Source organism: Arvicanthis niloticus, chromosome 6 (assembly GCF_011762505.2).
Source record: "Arvicanthis niloticus isolate mArvNil1 chromosome 6, mArvNil1.pat.X, whole genome shotgun sequence".
Taxonomy (NCBI): domain Eukaryota; kingdom Metazoa; phylum Chordata; class Mammalia; order Rodentia; family Muridae; genus Arvicanthis; species Arvicanthis niloticus.
The window spans coordinates 11346070-11361989 of record NC_047663.1 but is presented as its reverse complement, the minus strand read 5'-3'; the positions used below and the strand labels follow the sequence as shown (position 1 = coordinate 11361989).

Genomic DNA, 15920 nt, shown 5'->3' with positions numbered 1-15920 from the left:
CACTGTACTTATGAGTAAAGATTTGCCCTTGAGTAGGGCACTGCTTGATAGTTTAGATGCTGTATGTGAAGGTCATGACTTGATATGAGAAAACAGGATGATTTTCCTTAAATGACTTTTGCAACCAGTTTTCTCAGGGCTTCTGCACATTGTGTACACTGTGCATGGACTTATCCTCCCTTTTCTGCCCCAACATTTTAGATGCTGTTCGTGAACAGTAAGATGTAAGGCTTTCCAGCATCCTGATTCACAAAGAGTATCCAAAATTCACACCAAACTTCAGTGATATAAACATGTAATGCACCAATAGACACACTATCATTTATTTCTGGCAACAGGCTGTGGGCAGTTGTGCTTGGTGATATAGAGAATAATCCCAATCTTTTTTTTAATCATTTGTGCAGAGTGCATCCATCTCTTCCTTCCTGCCAGCCCAGGAAATATTTATCCACCTTCCAGTCTTCAATCACTTGTTTTAAGCTCCAGTTTTAAGCACTAAAAGTGATATCCATCTCCCTTGAGGAATAGAATATTTTAAAGGGGCAGAGAAAACAATTAGCCACAGACCATAACTTGAAACTACCCCAGCAACAGGACTAACTCTTGGCTCAAACAGAACTGATTCTAAATCTTTAGCAACCCCTGCCCTCAGCTACAAGTAGTTTACCAGAAACTAATAGACTGTAAATGTCATGACATTTAATTTTTAAGTGGAAGGTTGCTTATTTCCTCCTGAGAAGTTTAACGAACAAAAGTAAAACAAACCAAATCAAAATAAAACAAACCTCTCTCTTGTAAATATAAACATCATTTTATCTCTCTTATCAAAGACCTCAGTCTTCTCATACACACACACACACACACACACACACACACAATCAAAAGCTCAATTCATAGGACAAAGAAGCAATGAGAATACTTAGCACATGCCGGCCCCAGTAGGGATTGTGAGAGCAGGGCAAGCATGTTTTAAATAGTCAAATGAACATCTTAATCATTTGCAAAGATGTGGTTATTCTTTTCCTGGGACTAAGACCTTCTGAGAGAGCTGCATGAGAAGAACACTTACATTTCTGGTTCTCTGCCAGGATAAAGCCTGCTGGGCCAGTTTATGGGGCTTGGGCTTGAATAGGTTATTCTGCTGCAAATAAGAGTGCCCATTTCTGATTCAGTAACTTCTGATTTGGCAAGTACAGTGTGTGTTGATTTACTGTGTTGAAATTACAGTAACGTAGACAGGAAAACGTATGAAGTATTGATAGATGTGTCTAACGAGTGTACCAATATAGTGTTAACATTCTGAAGTGACAAAATACACGCTTAGGTGGTTTAGGATCTCTGCTTGGGGCTGAGTGGTTTCCTGATTGGTTATATTCAGAAATCAAGAGAAATTTAAACCCAAGGCCTGTGCACTACTTTCAACTACACTCTCTAGGCTACAATACTTACACATAAGTGTATCATGATGGTGAGGTAGTGCAGTGGCTAAATATGTATGTATATGAACTCTTGAGGCAGGCCTGAATTTGACTCCGAGTATTTGTATTGGGTAGCTTACAATTGCCTTTTGCATGACTTTTACAGGCACCTGTGTGCACACTTTGCATCACACGTGTGTGTGCACACACACACACACCCTCCCATAAGCTCACATAATTAAAATTGAAACATAAATGAATAACAAAACTGCATCTTGCTTGTGGGCATATCACATTCAGAATGAACAATCTAGGCCCATCAGTTCCCCACTTCTCCCATATTTATTTGTCTTGTGTCTGTTCAATAAAATTCCCACATCTTCTCTGCACCTTTTTTTTTTCCTTACAAAGGAAGCACCATAGATGATCTTACTTTCCTTAAATTCTGTCTCTCAAACAAAAAGGACAAGCCAAGTTGCCTATGAGTTGAATCCTATGACTCTCAACAGAATATCAGCTTTCCCAATGGAATGGCCCTTGGGTCCTCACATTGCAAAGGTGAATATCACCATGTTCCTACCCAGGGTCTGCAGAATTCAGTCACTCAACCCTTTGCTGGATAATCTTTGACTCAGTGAGGCAATTTTCTATGCAATGTCATCTAAAGTTCCCTTTATGTGGAGCAGTTGGGAAAGATAATGATTGAAAGAAATAATCCGTTATCTCTATCTTTCCTAAGTCCCCATATTTCCTCAATATCAAATGCATGCTTTTTGGTATCAGCTTACTTAACGATGTAATCCATCTTTACAAACATGCAGGCATATACATGTGTGTACACAAACATATGTATCTGGTTATTATTTACCTGTGTGAATGGAGAAGCACACGGGTGTGGAATATTTCGAACAGAAGACAATTCAAAAGGTGTACATCCCTAAAAAGCACAGAGGTTCTTTTTGTTATTGTTGTTGTTCCAGTTTGCCTTCCAAATTAGGCTAACAACGCTCAGATGAATTTGCATGCTCTAAGTAAACACTTGCCAGGTAGTAAGATAGAGGAGAGGCAGATCTAGGAAGCAAAGGAAGACTTGCAAGGATTACAGAAATAGACAGAGGCAAAGTAGCCTTTGAAAACTATACTCTGAGTTGCCCACAGAATAAATAAATCACAGACTCAAAGATTCATTTCTGATTTTCTGTAATAACTATGTATTTGTGTTTTGATTCAATTTTATTGTTCTTAGATCATTTTTTTTTCAAGCTGGAAAGAGAGTTTAGTCAGCAAAGTGCCTACCGTGTATACATGAGGATGTGAGGATGTAAGTTTGGACCTTCAGCATAGGTTTGTGGCAGTCCACTCCACAGAGTTGGAGAAAGAAGGATCCTTGAAGTTCATGAGGCAGCCAGTCAGCAAATCAGTGAGCTCCAGGTTCAGTGGGAGAGCTTGCCTCAAACAAGTGGAGAGTGACAGAGGAAGGAAGGCACTGAAATTTGAACTCTGGCCTATAACAGGCACACACACGCGCACACACACAGACACACAGACACACACACAGAGAGAGAGAGAGAGAGAGAGAGAGAGAGAGAGAGAGAGAGAGAGAGAGAGAGAGGACAGAGAGACAGAGAGACACAGAGACAGAGACAGACAGAGAGAGACGGAGGGATGGAAGGAGAAAGGGAGAGAGAGAGAATTTCTCAAAAGGTTTAAAAAAATATGGATAGTAAACACCCAGAATACAGTTATGTGGTCTGCAATTATAGAAGCAAATGGAAAATGGCCAGACTGAATCCTGTTGCATATGCAACCTCGTACAGAAGCAGGATTACTTTTAGTTCATTCAGCAGTTTGACTCAGCAGTGAACCAAGGAATAAAATAAACCATGTTGCTATTCTCTCTGACCAGGCATTTGATCTTAGAGAAATGAAGCATGCTTCTCAGAACAACAGGCTGCATGCTGGCTGCACCATCTAAGAGAAATCAGTTAAGACCTCTTTGGAGGAAAAATAAGAATACAATCTCCCCCAAACTCCCAGAACTGATGGCCATGCCCCACAGTAAACACTGTCTGAAGCTACTTAGTTGAGCAAAGTGATACCACCGGGTAGCCAAAGTGCAGGTGAGAAAGAAAACACAAACTCACGGCAAGGCCCTCTCCATATGGACGAGACAATGCATAAGGCTTTGCTGAACTGGCTGTTAGTAGGCTCCCTTCCTACAGAAAACATCTTATTTTGTTTTTACTGTATTTGAATCTGTTAAAAACACGCTTCTGTGTTTAACAATCCTGAACACTTTGATTCCATCTTGTGACCCAAATGCCTGTTGGAAGTAAATTATACCCACCACCTCAGAATCCCATAATTATGTGTTTAAGTAGAAGGAGTAAGGTGAGACTAGAAAAGATTTGTTTTAAGGATTTAATATAGACTACTGAGTGTGACCAAGGACATATTGTATTTCTTCATTGTGAACCTTAAGGTTGACCATGTGACAGCTATGATTTAACATGTCATATGCTGACAATTGGTACAGTGTGGATGGACTGTGCACAGAAGGACTCGATCCCAGACAGTGAATCAGGAGTTTAACACCAAAGCCCTCTCTATACAGACAGGATAATGAATCCAGTGAAATTGAAGAGATTTTCTATGCTACATTAGAATGTTACAAGGGTCTGGAAAGATGGTTCTCCTTCAAAGTCCAGGATCACAACCAAAAGGTCAAGAATCTCACAAGTCGACTGGGAGTACTTGGTTCTTTCAGCCTGATGGACATATATCAAGATAAGAAGACAACTGATCTTGAACTTTCATGGTGGTTGGACAGCACCCATCATCTAAAAATATAATCTTCACAGGGTGCTGGAAAGGGGAAGGTGACTTACTCAGCAAACCATGAAGGCCTCAATCTGGATCCTAGTTACTCATCTATAAGCCAGCTTCAAGTGTGCCCCTTCAATACAAACTCTGGGAAATCCAAGACAGAAGATCTCTGTGACTTGTTGTCTAGCAAAATTGGGGAGTTTTAGGTTTAGTCAGAGACCCCAGCTCAAACAATAAAGTGGAAGGTAACTGAGGAAAACTTTTAGTGAAAAATATTTTCATTTTAAAGGTAGAAATGATATCTATTAAATTAGTCAAAGTGATGTTTATGGCATCATGGAAGGAGGAGTGGTATCATGTCAGTGTTTCACTGATTTTTGAATGAGGTTTATGGTTACTATTTCAAGTTTCATGTCTGTCATCATCTCATGCCTTCTCTTCTGTAATCATCTTTAAACATGCACAGAAAAGGAGACAAAGAGACTTGATTTAGAATATTACAGTATATGAAATCCAGCATTAATCATTTTGTATTAGGAAGGAAAACAGGCAGGGCTATGTATTCTGCTGTTAACATATCTGTGTATATGTGTGTTTGCATGTACATGAGAGAGGGAAGGGAAAGAAAAGACAGAAAGCCACAGACATACAGGGAACATGGATTCCACTAAGGTTGAGTAAAAGTATAGCATTCATACTGAACTCTTCTTTCTTGACAGGTTAGCAGTAAAGACTATTGTAAGATGGTAATTAATGTTATAGCTGTTTGGTTTGGTGTGCGTCTGGCCTAACCTTTAAAAAAATTATCTGTATGAATCCACCATCATGAAACTATCATATATTTCATCATCTCTATAAAACATGGGGAAGAACAAAGGCCAATGAGTAGAAGTAAGCCAGAGACAAAGAGTTCAAGTGCTTAAAAGAAAAATGTGTGTGTGTGTATGTGTGTGTGTGTATGTGTGTATGTGTAGTGCTTAGTGATATGTCTTATGTGAGCTCATGTAGAAGTCACAGTATGAGATTAGAATGTCTTCTTCAATCACATTATCATTATTATTATTATTATTATTATTATTATTATTATTATTATTGTCAATCAGGTACTTCCACTGAACCTGCAGCTCACTCTTTTGTCCAGACTGTGGTCAGTAAAAACCCAGCATCCTTTGGCCTTTATCCCTAATTTCTGTGTTGTAGACCTATACTTCATGTCTGCATTATTTTATATGCACTCCTGGGATCAGAACCTAAGTCCTCATACTTACATGGCAAGTACTCTCCCACTGAGCCATCTCTTTAGTCCTTCAAATTTCATGGCTTGCAGAAAAAGAACACATTTCATAAATAAATTGTATTTAACTGTACTACTTCAGAAATAATTCATCTACTTATCTCCCTCATTTACCTAGTATCATAGCCCAGAACTCACAACATTAGAATTAATAACACATTATTATAAATGTGATTAAATGGGATAGGATACAATCATTGGGAAAAAAGAGAAAGTTCATCAAGGCAATTTTCTAGCAGATAGTTTTAGTCTTTCATTCTCCTTAAGGCCACAAAGAAGATGTGACACAGGAATTGAGGAATGTAGAACGGAACCTTTTCTTTTTAAACCTCTATACTGGCTATTTTCCCCAAAGAGACATTACACACTCATGGCATTTACAGTCTTCATTTTTATTGAACACACACACACACACACACACAAAAAGAGGGGGGAGTGAGCTCTTGGCCTATTTTTCTCTTTAGGTAGACAAGTCTCTGAATTGTCTAGATATATGCACATAGAAAGAGTAAAAAGGAATGCTATAGTACCAAGTGGAAGAGATATTATCTACAAAGGAGATGTTATAGAAAAGTGAAGTCGAATAATTAAGTTATAATATTTTGCTTTATCCTAAGGGTAGACTCTAGCATGTGATTTAAAGGGGTTGTGTACTAGACTATAATCTCCCATTTTATTCCCTTCTCCCCTCCTTCCTTCCCTCCCTTCAGTTCTTTCTTCCCCTGCTCTCCTTTTCTTCCTGAAATATGAAATATAAAATGGACATGTAACTGAACACACTTAGTGTCTGCCTTTCAGACTCCACTATAAACAAAGCAAAACCAATATGTGGTTTATTTCCACTATCTATGCCATGAACTCTTTCTCCAGTTTCACTGAGGATTTAACTTCTCAAAAAATAAATAAATAAATAAACAAAACCTACTGATACAACTGAAACTTTAAGGTGTTATAAATGCTTTTCTTATAAAAATCAATTATTCAATACCACTGAGGCACCTAGAGGGTTAGGACACTGACATTTTAAATCTTAAAATCAATGCAGTGGTAGTGATTTAGCATTTAAGACGGTGACGATGAGGGTGACCCTGTAGGAGGACCAGGAGTCGCAATTAACCTGGATCCCAGAGATCTCTCAGAAACTGGAACACCAACCAGGTAGCCCAAACTAGCTGATATGAGGCCCGAGACACATACACAGCAGAGGACTGTCTGGTCTGGGTTTAGTCAGAGAAGATGCACCTAACCCTCAAGAGACAGAAGGCCCCACGAAGTTTAGAGGTCTGGTGGGGTGGGGGTGGGGGTGGGGGTGGGGACATCCTCGTGGAGACAGGGGGCAGAGAGGAGGTATGGGATGTGGAGCAGTTGGAGGGTAGACTGGGAAGGGAATAAAATTTGGAGTTTAAATAAATTAATACATAAATAAGTACATAAAATACAATAAAAAAAATTTCATGGAAAGAGCTTTCCTGCACACTGTTTCTAGGACTGAGTTGTAACAAATGGCTTCCCAAAGTACAAGTTAAGACGAATGTAATTGCTTTCATGATTTTCTTTGCCTCTGTTGACTCAATCATTGGATGTATTTCAACATTTCAGACATCCTGCTAGCACTGGGACAGAAAGCAGGCAGAAAGCCTTTGCCCCTGACCTTAGGCAGGATTGACAAGCCTTTAGTTTAATGTAACACAGAACGAGATTGAAACTCAGACAAGGGTAAAGGAGAAAATATGATATATTAGTCAAAAGAGGCCACTTCAACTGTGACATTAAGTATAGAAGGGACAAATATAGAGAAGAAACAACTACAAAAGTGAAATTCTCATTTTGAGATAAATATCAAACTTTTACTTTGGGGTTTTAACTTGAAAATGAAAGTATACTGAGACAGAGTAGGAAGAGATGTGTGATCACCTCCACACTTGAGTTGGGTATGAGAAACTGGATAAAAAAAACTGAGAAACACCCAGTCTTAGTTAGTGGTCAATCAAAGACTCCGGAGCCAGACATTTTGGCTTTAATTCCTGGCTCTTCTATTTAACCCCTATGAAACACAGGGAGAAGTTGTATACCCCGGCTTTTTCTTTTATTACAACCATGAAACTAATGCTATAGGCATGCCACATGATATTTAGTCTATAGGCATGTTACATGGATTAAGAGTTATTGCATACAAAATTACTTCACAATGGGCAGGGGATCAGTTAGAATGATACAAGTTAAGATGAGGTGGGATAGACAAAAAGGAGATGCTTTTGAGAAATATTTCAGGGGACCCCACTAGCCTGGTTTAGCTATTGGATGCAAAGAATTAAAGAGGAATATGACGCTCAAAACAAACAAACAAACAAAAATCCCCAAGCTTTACTTGCTGAGACACCTTGTGGTATGGTCATGTCCTTTGCTTTACGGAACACAAGAAAAATGTCCATTAAGGAGGAAAGCTCTGGACACTGGCTTGGAGATATCATAGCATTCCTCAGAAGAAATATTCAATAGGTGATTGAATATCATGTTTGGAGTAACACTAAAGAAAATCTTGGCCGAGTACCTAGATTTCATAATCCTGTACTACTTTAATGGTGAGACCATGGGAATGAAGAAGCTCATCCTGGGGAGTCAACCTAGTGGGAAGGCCAAAGAAAGCATAGGGAAGATTGAGAACGAGGGTGGAAGTCTATAAAGTCCACACCAGAAACCAAGAATGAAAACAGGAAGGGGTGAGTTCAGCCTTTGACAGTGCTTTACTGGGAGGATCTGCCCATTGTATGCAACCTAAAAGCAGACAAAATATATGGAATCACTCCTTTAAGATGTTAGATTTGGGAGGTCTTAAACAGGAAATGGTGGATACCACAATTGCCTTGACTTTCTTCCTGGATGTGTTTTCTAAAATGAGATGACAAAAGGCGAAAACCAGTAAGTGGTCTTACTGTGGTACAAAGTGGTGGACTTCATGTATAACAATGCAGCTGTTATTTTGTAGACCAGTGAAACAGAAAGCATGAGGGGTTAGGAAGCTGCCTCATCAGGTAAACTTGGAAGTCCATAGCTTAGAGCACCAGAATCTAGAGCACATGGTGGGCAGCGGTGGCAGCTCATCTGTAATCCTTAAGCTCTGACCAATGGTGTCAGTGAAATCCTGGCTCAATGTATAGAATGGAGAGTGAATGAGGCAGACACCTCTGACATCTATACATATGCAGACACTTGTGCATATGCACCTATCCCAACACATGCAGATGTCCATATACACATGCATGAACACCATGCACACTCACAGAAGGATAAAGCATGCAGGGAGGCAGCTCCTGAAGTTGATGGGTTAGTAAGTTCACGTGCAAGATGTAACTCTAAAAATGTAGGAGATATGCAAAGGCAAAGTGACAAAGGTGAGTAGGGGGCTGTGACTATTAAGTCTTGGACATATCTATGACATCTTGGACATATCTATGACATCTTGGACATGTCTACGAACTTTCAAGTCTCTAACAAGTAGGGAAGACAAAAAGCCTTGTAGAACGTCTCGAGCCGACAGTAGCTCTGTCAGGAAGTCCACCCAGGTGGAGAAAAGCATATCTAGACTTTCCTTCAAAAATCTCAGTCCTCCTTTTTAAAAATAATTAAACTGACAGGTCAGATAATCACCCCTTCACAAGAACACAAATAGAAAAGGAGGAATAAAAACCCCAGACTCAATACCAGGAGTATTCCTTTCTGTCCAGGATTTATTATCAGGTAAAGTTTTGTTGTAAACTTGCTGAAAAATATAAAATGATGATTCTAGAATTCCAATAAAATCCAATAAAACCCAGGTGAAAAAACAAAGAAAGCAAAGCAATGTGACACCGTAATCAAAATAATTGTGCCTGCCAAGAAACACGTGGGAACGACCCTAACAAACTGGTATATAGTTGGATTCTGAAATTAAACAATAGTTAGAAAAGAACATATTTACAAAAGTAATGCAGATATGCTAAAGAATTAAAACTGACTATGAAGCTGAGCAGTGAGCTAACTAAGTTTGGATATTAAAATAAAAATGATTAAAAAATAAAAAATTTAAAATCACACAGTCACGTGGTACAATTCTACTAGGTGGATTACATGGCTGGCTATGTATCACAGCCTAAAAGCTTGGTAACCTTGGTTCCTCAGAAATGTTACATAGAGAGTGAAACAAGTGTATATACCCCTGGGTTTGCTGCAGCACTAATTCAAAGAATATCAGAGCAGAAAGAGCTTACAAGTCCATCAGTGGCTGAATAAATCATGGAAAAGTGGAATGTGTATATAGAGATGTTAGTGCACTGAAAGGGAAGATCATAGTACATGTGCAGATGAACCTTGAAGACCGCAAGCTCAGTGTAACAAGTAATTACAACCATCACAATCTCTAAAGCAAAGTCCGCAGACAAAAAGCAGAGCTTCACCCTCATCCCGGTGAGAAGCTGTGTGGTTCCTCATATATCTCAGGTTGGTTATCAGTCTTTCCATTGGCAAGACCTTTCAGTGTAATGCTCATGGAACCATACCCGAGGACAAAAGCAAGAGCTGAGTCTCCCCTCCTGATGGAGGACATAACCCTTAAATTATGTGGAATGCTTAAGGGTGAACAGCCTGAATGGAACAGAGTCTTAAACCATTCCTGGGCATATGCTTCTCAGTGACAGATATCAAACCTCACCCTGCTTCTGTGAAGCAATTATCTGGTAGTGGTTTGGATTTGTGTATACTAAAAGCTAGGATTTGATTACAAAACTTGAGTTAAATATTTGGCTGCTTATTTTTAATTATATAAATAATGCCAAGGAGTTCTGGTGAACATCCACCCATGGGGTTAGTGTTATCCATTTTTTTTCCTGCATAAGAGCAATATTCATATCATCTCAGATACTTTATATTGAATGGCATTAAATATCCAGAAATATTTTTAAAAATATTTCAGTTTTCATAGAAAGATTGGACACACATCATCAATAAATAAATGTGAATATGTGTTGTATTCTTTATCCGTGGGAAAAGAGACAGTATTTATAGACTAAGTTTTTTTAATAGAAATAATAGATAAAAATTTCTACAGTTAAATTTAATGTTGAAGCACCCAGATTTAAATATAAAAGTAGCAGATGCCTTCAGAGAGGGTGCTAAATTCTCATTTACAACAGAAAAAAATTATGAATAAAAATTGGATGAGAACCCTATAAAACCATAACTTAATTTTGCTTGTATTTGTTGACTCAACAAAAAGCACTGGACATCTATGTGTAAGGAAAATGGCCAAGTCACTCATCCCTTGCTTGTGCAGCATTGATTCTGATGGGGTAGAGTTAATGCAATGTAAAACAAATCATCAAATTTTCATCTCTATTAACCTTAAAGTCAGTGCTGTAGTCTGATTTCCATAAAGGAAATAAAATACAAAATGTCACCTTAAGGGCCAGCGAGATGACACAGCAATTCATAGCACTAGCTGCTCTTCTGGGACTCTCAGGTTTGCTTTTCTGCATCCATCTGGAAGCTCACACAACCACCTGTAATTCCAGGCCCAAGGGATCAAATACTCCCTATCTGAGCTCCCGTGGCACTCCTTCCTATACACGGTATAGAGAGATACATGTAGATAAAAATCTCATACACATAAAAATAAATGAATTTTAAAAAGAAGAATGGTGATTAACAGGTTCAAGAAAAAATTCTAAAATGACATTTGAAGAAAGGTCTTATTGAAAGTGGGGACACAGGAGCTAGAACACAGAACAAGTGGTAGACGAAGATGTGTAAATAGTTGAAAGATTCCTGTCCTCAGCAGAAGAAATAGAGGTGGCAGGGCCCCAAGAGACACATAAGTGTACCTGACATATTTGAGGAATAGTTAGTTGGCCAGGGTTACCATGTGAGTTGGGATAAATGAGAAGAGATGGGAGAAGGTATATGTTTGGATATAGTTTAGCTTTTATTCAGACATATAGAAAGACTCACACCATTTTGTAGAATCCTAATGGGGTATATTACTTTTACCAAACTGTTTTTCTACTGCTTAGAAAAGATTAAGAAGTGGAGTCTGTTGTGGAAGTGCAGAAAATGGGGTAGATTACCAGGATGTTTGGTATGAAAATGGCCAGATGTGATCAGAGTTAGTAGAGCATTTTGTAGTTAGAGTCAATAGGAGTTGCTGTACAATGTAAGCTACAGGAGGAAGCAAGATGTCAAAGAGAAACCCAAGGCATTTGATAAGTACGTAGTGAAATGTAATTAAGGTGGAAGAGATGTTCAATATAAAATCTGCAGTTTGCGTTCTAGACATGCTTAGTTTAGGATGTCTATACTGTGTCCCAGTGGAGAGTTCAGAGAACCAGTTGGAAGTATCATTTTAGATATCAATGAAAAGACTTTGCTGTCCCAGGCACAAGTTTTATTGGCTCTCTGTATATCTGGAGTAAATATAGAAAGGAGGTCCTTTTTGATTATTGATTGGGAAGGAAATGGTCATTGGAGAATGTCCAAAACTATGAAGAGAATGATGTGAACATAATACCCTAGAAGTACCGAAAGAGGAGGGCGCTAGACAATATTTGATGAGGGAGCTGGAATGGTTGACTTCCAGGGTTGACTTGTCTGTCAACTTAAAATCGCCTGATCAGGGCCCCCTCGGTTGAGCAATTGTCTACATCAGGTTAACCTTGTGAGCCTGTCTGTGTGAAACCTAATTGATGTGGGGGAAAAAAAGAAAGCCACTCCAGATGTGAACAGTGTTGTCCTGTAGCAGCCCACATAAGAAAGTGCACAGAAGAATGAAGGTTGTTTTTGGTTTTGTTCACATGGCCTTCCCTTACACAACTCAGTTAATTTCTGCTGTTGGCGATTCCTGTGCTGCTATTATAACCAGTTTTTCTTGTCTCCCATTATGGACTTAAGACCAATGCCTCTCCAGGAACCCTCAAGGCATTCAATATCAGATTGAGACTACTGAGGCACACAGCCTTGTGGGCTAAGCAATTATAAGGTGTCTCTGGTTTTCCCTGTGAGTGGGCCATGGCTGGGCTACTCTGACTGCTGAGGCATGATGCCTCTAGGATTGAGAAACTATTGGGTTCTTAGTCTTGTAGATCTGAATGACAGGAATTGTGGACTATTTCCACCATGTTTTGTAAGATGATCTAATCAACTCTTTATACACATATACATACACATACATATATACGTGCAAATTTATGGACATGTATATGTTTATTTTCTATGTTCTGCTCTTCTAGAGTACCCTAACTAATACAGTTTGGAAGTGATGAATTTGAGACAAAATTCTGGAATGTCAGTCTTCCAATGTGACAGGCCCATCAGGCCTGACTAAGGTCTATTCACATTCACTTGAGATGAATTACATAGATGAAAGCAGAGGTTTAGCCCCAAAGGGTCTTCCAAAGCCACGCCTAGACTGTTCCTTCTGTTTAATCTCAGAGGTTGCCTGCTTCTTTCCATTTTAATTTGATAAAGTTGTCACAAAAGAGAGAGGGAAGAGACACTGGCTGTTTATAGATCCCCAACTCTGCCTTTAATGTCAGAGCTTCAAAGTAAAATAAGAAACTCACCCTCCCCATATCCACTATGGATGACACACAAAATGACACCTCGTTTCTCTAGTCGCAAGCATTATTGCCAGAAACACGTTGCTATTAGTGCAGTGAGTGTGAATTATTCAGCTGACATCTTAATTCATGCAGATACCGTATCACAAAGCATACACTCTCCCTGTGGAAAACCAGACCAGCATTGGCAGTTGTTCAGAACTTGTGTGATAACAAAGATTTACTTTTGCCCTGGTATTCTCTCACTCAAGGAAGAAGTAGCCCAGTGATCTTTGTTGACTGCTAAATGTTGAAGCTGAGTGGCGTTATAAATGTAGACCGACTATAAGAGTACATGGAAATCGCAGACATACGTGCTGGGGTGAAGGAAGGGCTGCAGCCATCTGAAGAATGGATTTCACACTCTGATTTTTTTTTTGACCTCCAAAGAAGTAAAATGTGGCTTCCTGTCCAATGTAAATATTGGTCAGTTCCTATCCCATTAAGTGTTCTTATTCTTTTCTCTGAAGACAAAAACCCAGGCCTATCCATCATAATAATACACCCATTAGCTCTTAAGCAATATGTTTGCATAGGAAGCTTGCTCTCCCTCTCTCTCTCACACACTCTCTGTCTGCTGATGATTTAGGAAGAGTAAGACTTCCAGACATATCCTGAAAATATTTATCCAAGCTTCTTTCAAGGGTTCGTGTTAGCGCTGGGTCACGGAGGCATATGTTTATCTACATCAAAGGTTATATGGAGGAGATAGCCACAAAGCCAGAGGCAATCTAACATTTTAGTGGAAGGTGGCAAAGATTAGGGAATGACGCTAAGGAAATGATTTAAATTTTCTACTCCACCCAGTGAGATCAAAGGAAAGGTACAATGTGTCCATCAGGTTTCCTTTTTTGCCGCCTCTAAGGCACAGGCTTACCTATTTCCCAAGACAAGCTCTCTCCTCCCATTTGCTTAGTCTGTTTCTTCTGTCACTATCCTGTGCTGACTCTTTGAATAAGTAAATTGAACATGTGCAGAATATGGCTGTACAGTAATACTATGCACACGTATGCTTTTTCTCAACAAAGAAGAAAACAAGAGGAAAAAACGTGGACCTGAAGTTGACAAGTGAGTTTTAAGGGTAGATGGGTTGGACAGGTAGGACATGCACATTGGTCCTGTTAAAATGATACTTCTAACTGTTATTATTATCATGATGCTTTGAGTGGGACTCAAAAACAAAAAGACTTGACTCTAGCTATGATCGCTAATCTTGGTTGTCAACTTATCTGGGTCTGGAACGAACAAAAACACAGGTTGCTGGACTCTCTTGTGAGGAACTTTCTTGAGTACATTATTTGAAGCAGGGAGACTAACCCTAAATGTGGGTAGGAGCATCATACAGCCTATGTCTAAGGAAATGGAAGAAAGAAACAATGCAGACAGCCTGTTTAGGCTTACCTTCACTGGCAAGCTCAGGTATCCTGTTGCTATGACTTCTCTTTGCTGATAATATAATGCATTTCTTTGGGCTTTCAGTATAGATTGAAGACCTGCAGCTCTACTGGTATCTTCCATGCTTTTAGCACCAGACTTGAAATACTGAGACATCCATCTCTGTGGATTCTGGAACTCTTCATTGTGAATCAATCATTCTTGGATTATCCTGTATGAAACCCTGTTGAATCTATTAAATTATTTCTATCAATTCTATTCCTATAGAAAACCCTGACTAACACAATGAGAAATGGACTCTGGGGGTAAGGGTGGGAGCCATATTAGAGAGCATATAAGGTGATACTATAATCAACATATATTTTATTTATGTATAAAATTGTCAAATAACAGATTAAATAAAAGTAGCATACAAAGAAAAGCTTACCATGCCTATATCTTGATTTATTCCTCTTAATAGAAGACACTTAGTCCAAAAAAGATGACACATGTACACATCTTGTGATCCATCACCACTGACAGGTATAATCTTTAAATTTAACATATCCCATGCATCACCCCGAAAACAGTGTTTCTGGTTATAATCACTGGGTAGTAGTGAGAAATTTCTTATTTAAGAAACAAGGCCCTCCCAAGCAATTCAAATCATGGCTAGAAAGTGGGATGACCTCCTTCTTCATGGATATCCTGTTCCTCTTGTTACATGGAATTATGACAAGACTATGAGAGACTTTAGACTACTTAATTAGTCCATTGATATGATACTAGAGTTTGATTTTAGGCTGCAAAACTAGTACTGACTTATAATAATAAGGAATGGACTTACTATTAACTTGCAATCATAGGAAATGGGTTATTTTTTCTTTACCTTTTGTTTGCCAAAAGTAATACCCCAACTTTCAGATTAATTTCTTCAAGAATTTGGACCTCTAATTGCCCCACAAATTTTACTGCAACACAGTCTACATTGTGTAACAGATTTAAAAGCAACCAACAAATATTTCTAATTCTTAAGCAGTACCTTGCCTTAAACGGTGAACAAACTGTACAACAAGCAGGTATTTGTCCCTTGCTGAGAAAATGTTTTCAAGCCATGTTGCTGGAGAGAGAACTCTGTCTTCAAATGCCACTGGTTCAAAAGCAGAGGACCTAAGTAAGCAAGAAAAGAGATGAATCAACTGACCTATATGTCAAGATAAAAGAATAGATTACAGAAGCCAAAGAAATAGATGTTTGTGCTGTAAGGAAGAATGACATTGGATGCAAAATACACATCTTTAATTAATGAAAATGAACATAAACATGTAATATAAAGGACACAAAGTGCTTAGGAGAATAAGGTAAGAAAGAGAACTGTTAACT

General features: G+C 38.8%; 1 long non-coding RNA gene across 15 annotated transcripts in view; it reads right to left on the bottom strand.

The window, feature by feature from the left end:
* Window positions 1-15920, bottom strand: part of LOC143442623 (uncharacterized) — a 60495-nt gene that overhangs the window by 15414 nt on the left and 29161 nt on the right. For 5 of the 15 annotated variants that reach the window (XR_013110949.1, XR_013110940.1, XR_013110945.1 and 2 more), the window contains exons 5-9: window positions 15580-15707; window positions 14565-14790; window positions 5513-5564; window positions 2715-2923; window positions 2287-2355 (exon numbers count right to left, since the gene is read on the bottom strand). This is a non-coding gene — a long non-coding RNA (uncharacterized LOC143442623). The remainder of the gene's footprint in view (window positions 1-2286; window positions 2356-2714; window positions 2924-5512; window positions 5565-14564; window positions 14791-15579; window positions 15708-15920) is intronic. The other 10 variants (XR_013110950.1, XR_013110952.1, XR_013110953.1 and 7 more) reach the window with 7 other exon arrangements.